This window comes from Acomys minous, assembly GCF_964271855.1.
Source record: "Acomys minous genome assembly, chromosome: 10".
Lineage (NCBI taxonomy): Eukaryota > Metazoa > Chordata > Mammalia > Rodentia > Muridae > Acomys > Acomys minous.
This window is the reverse complement of record NC_140491.1, coordinates 61,223,101-61,227,893: the sequence shown is the minus strand read 5'-3', so window position 1 is coordinate 61,227,893 and position 4,793 is coordinate 61,223,101.

Sequence of the window (4,793 nt, the reverse complement as noted above, 5' to 3'; positions counted from 1 at the left end):
AGAAAGAGCTAGCAGCGGTGGAGACACAGCTGCAACACTCATTTATCTGGGGATCCAGATGGCAAGTGCAAGTGGGTGTTGGCTGTTGGAAGTTTTCGAAGGATGACAGCCTGGTGTAGAGAACTGGAAAAATGAGGAAGATGCCTAGGAAGGCTGCCACCCCTTGGCTGATAGGAGAGCTTGAGTCAGGTGGAGAGGAACTTTCTGGAAATGTCGCATTTATAAGAATCGCTAAATGGCCGGGCGTGGTAGCACACACCTTTAATCCCAGCACTGGAGGCAGAGGCAGAGGCAGGTGGATCGATGTGAGTTTGAGGCCAGCCTAGTCTATAAAGCGAGTCCAGGACAGCCAAGGCTACACAGAGAAACCCTGTCTTGGGGGGCGGAGTGAAGGAGGGAAGACCTGCTAGGGAGCTAAGGACATGGATCAGCAGTTAGGAACGCTTACTGCTCTTGTAGAAGAATTGGTTTGATTCTCAGTACTCACATTTTCATTTGGAAACAACATGCAACCCCAGTTCCAGGGAATCCAACATCCCCTTCTAACTTCCTGGCTCTTACAGACGTGTGATGCATGCAAACTCATGGAGGTCCACACACAGCACATAAAAATAATAAGTAAATAAATCCTGGGGAAAAAAAGTTGTTCCCTGAAGCAGTTTACCAATTCATCCCTGGGCAAAACCTAGTTATTGTGAATCAACAGACTCTAACATTTGCCCTCTTCTGTGGTCCTCATTTTTACTCAGCAAAGCAAAGATGATGACGATGACGATGACGACAACGACGACACAGGATCTCATGTATCCCAGATTGGTCCTTGTCTCAGTTTGTGTTTTATTCCTGTGAAGAGACGCCATGACCATAGCAACTTTTGTTGTTGTTTTTGGTTTTCGAAACAGGGTTTGTCTGTGTAGCCCTGGCTATCCTGGACTTGCTTTGTAAACCAGGCTGGCCTGGAACTCACAGAGGTCTGCTTGCCTCTGCCTCCTGAGTGCTGGGATTAAAGGCATGCACCATCATGCTTGGCGCCTACATCAACTCTTATTATAAAGGGTTTATAATTGGGGCTGGCTTACTGTTGCAGTTTAGTCCATTAACGTCATGGCGGGAAGCATGGCAGCAGGCAGGCAGACATGGTGCTGTGGAAGGGGCTGAGGGCTCTACATGTTATTCTGGCAGGTTTTCCGGCAGCTGTGAGCCACTGAGCCCGTTTGAGCATTTGGAACCGCAAGGCCCAACCCCTAGTGACACACTTCCTCCAACAAAACGACACCTACTCCAACAAGGTCACACCTCCTAATAATGTCACTCCCTAAGAACCTGTGAGGGACTCAGGGGACTGTGAGGGGACTTTATTTATTTATTCCCCCGCCCACAGAGAGGGTTTCTCTGTGTGGCTTGCACCACCATGCCCTGAATGAGGGGCATTTTTATTCAAACTCCACAGTCCTGAACTCTCTATGTGGTCAAGGATGACCTTGAAGGTCTTATCAGCCTGTCTGCCTCCCTGAGTGCTGGGAGATAGCTGTGCACCATTACACCCACTTTATGTGATGCTGGGAATTGAGCACAGGGATTTGTGCATGCTAGGCAAACACTCTCCCAGTTAGGTTATCTCCCCAGCCTTAGCTTACAGTACGTTCTTTTTCTTTTTTTAAATTAATTAATTAATTTATTATATATACAGTGCTCTGGCTGCATATACACCTGCAGGCAAGAAAGCATCAGATCAAATTATAGATGGTTGTGAGCCACCATGTGGTTGCTGGGAATTGAACTCAGCACCTCTGGAGGCCCACTCAGTGCCTTTAACTTCTGAGCCATCTCTCCAGCCTCTACTTTCTTTTTCTTAATTTGTTTTTAGGTGCTTTGAGACAGGATCTCTCTCTACGTAGTCCTGGAACTTACCCTGTGTACTAGTCAGACCTCGAACTCACAGAGTTCTGCCTGCCTCTGGTTCCCCAGTGCTGAGATTAAGCGTGTGTGCCACCATGCCCAGCTAGACTACTTATTTTGTAAAATGGTTCTATCTTCCTGTGTTCCTTGGTTTCAGGGTTTGTGCTGTGACAGCAATGGTGGAGTTTCCCACTTAAATTAGAAGGTTGTCTCCTTAGGAAAATGTTCAGGGGGCTGGAGAGATGGCTCAGCAGTTAAGAGCACTGACTGTTCCTCCAGAGGTCATGAGTTCAATTCCCAGCAACCCACATGGTGGCTCACAACCATCTATAATGTCATCTGATACCGTCCTCTGGCCTGCAGACGTACATGCAAGCAGAGCTCTGTATACATAATAATAAAAAACAAATCTTTAAAAAAAAAGAAAGGAAATGTTCAGATCCATGATGAGTGAAAGTTGGAAGTCTGAAGGCTCTGGGTCAGGAGCCCTCATCCTCTGGGCCGCCCAGGCTGCTCTTGAACTCAGTACGTAGCAAAGGATGACCCTTGGACTTCTGATTCTCCTGCCTCTTTTTTTTTTTTTAAGACATGGTTTCTCTGTGTAGACTCGGCTGTCCTAGACTCACCTTGTAGACCAGGCTGGCCTTGAACTCACAGCGATCTGCCTGCCTCTGCCTCCCGAGTGCTGGGATGAAAGGCGTGTGCCACCACCGCCTGGCTTTCCTGCCTCTTAACGTCCTAGTGCTTGTGCTACCACACGTGGCTTATGGGTGTTGTGGACTGAACCCAGGGTTCCTTGTGTACAATGCATGCACGCTCTCTGCCAGCTGCGCTACATCCCCAGGCACACCTGTGCAGCGCCCGCCCACACTGTTAGTCTAGGCTACGGTAAGGGTCTGCGGATACATAACAGTGGGTCATTCTTGCTAATGCCGAATGCCGTTTATTGGGAGTAACAGAACTGCTTATATAGGGGAGGAAGACTCAAAACAAGGAAAATGAAGGCAACCAGTGGAGCACAATGTTTCAACTGCAGACAAAAAAAAAAAAAAAAAAAAAAAAAAAAAAAAAAGCAATGGTCAGTACCAGCACAGCTGCAGTTCCCCCCACAACAGCATGTAGCCTACGCACAGGCTTTCTGACATGGCTGAATTTGGCATGGCTCCCCACACACCTGGACTTTTAGCAATTCCTCTGGCTAGAATTTGGAAAAGGCCACATGAAGTGACCTGGAAAAGAGCACATCTTAGGTAGAGCCAGGAAGGAGATGTAGGGGTTTGAATGTTATCCTGAGAGGTGGCAGACGAAAGCTCAGAATGAGGTTTGGTCTTCAGTCCAGGCAGCTCAGCAAATTCAGAGATGTTGTTCTTAACTTCTCATGCTGTGCTCTTGTGATGCAGGGCTTCTGGCATAGGCTGGTTAGGCACACAGATCCATGTGAGCTGTTTTTGTGCCTTCTTTGGAAGGAGATGCCAGGCCAATTGCCAGTCTTCGCTCACTCTTGTAGCTATGGCAACCACACACCACACATTCTCAGCTTCAAATGCTCAATCCCTTCGCACAGGCTTCCATGTTATATTTGGTTTTTAAAATTTATTTATAAAGAATTTTATTTATTATGTATACAGTGCTCTGTCTACATTCCAGAAGAGGGCATCAGATCACATTATAGATGGTTGTGAGCCACCATGTGGTTGCTGGGAATTGAACTCAGGACCTCTGGAAGAGCATTCAGTGCTCTTAACCTCTGAGCCATCTCTCCAGCTCCTCCATTTTATATTTGATATTCCCACTTCGGAAGATGAGGCTGCACAGGCCATGGCCACCTCCAAGATTCCAAGACCATGTAAGTTGTTAAGACAGTGAAGTGAGTCAGGCATGATGGCGCACGCCTTTAATCCCAGCACTCGGGAGACAGAGGCAGGCGGATCGCCTGTGAGTTCGAGGCCAGCCTGGTTTATAAAGTGAGTCCAGGACAGCCAAGGCTACACAGAGAAACCCTGTCTCGAAAAACCAAAAAAAGACAGTGAAGTGAGAAGGTGCAGACCCGGCTCCAGGTTCTCTTTATGTCCCTGTGTTCTCCTCTCTAGGTGGTTCCTCCGTTAGTGACCGGAGTAGAGGTGCCCTGCAGGACAGAGGGCTGTGAATACTTCGCTAACTACAGGGTAGCCTCCCTGCCAGGGACTTTCTTGTGAAAATGAGATAGAGCTTTTAACATGGATCTTCGTAGTCATACGGGAGCCAAGACTGCAGTGGATGTTGCAGCTGCCTAGGATGTGAGCAGTGGACACCTATGGTGCAGTGGTTCCAGATGCATGCATTGCTAGTGGTCCTGGAGACCCTGTGTTAGGGACACTTGCCTTCTGTATCCACATTCTTGTTCTGTCTTCTATGTCAGGTAGCTTTTCTTTTGTCAGCCTGTAGGCTCCTCCTGCAGAGATAGATCCTAAGGCCCTTTTCTAAGTCTGGGGGTGCACAGCCTCCTTGTAGCTGAGCGCAGAGCACAGTCAAGTGTGTCCAACTTGAGCTGTGTCTTGCAGCGGCAGGAAGCCCCCGCCCTGCGGTAGGCTGGGGAGGCCGCAGAAACCCGGGACTTCCGTACCTTGTGAACGTCCACCAGTGTCACCAAGAAGGTTCCTGAAACTCCAGCGCAGGCACGGGCCAGGACCGCCAACCTGTAACTTAAGAGGTTGGCGAAGCCGTCTGGAACAACAGGAGAAGTGCATAAGCACATTCTCGTCCATTCTTCATTACAGACCCCGGCGGTCTGCAGCTACTGAATCCCAGTAGTTATCGAGCAGGAAGCAAGACTGACAGGTGGCCCCTTTAAGGCGCTCCGCCACCTCTAATTTTTCTGACCCTCGTCGCCACCCGTTGCCCCGCCCCCTCGCGCA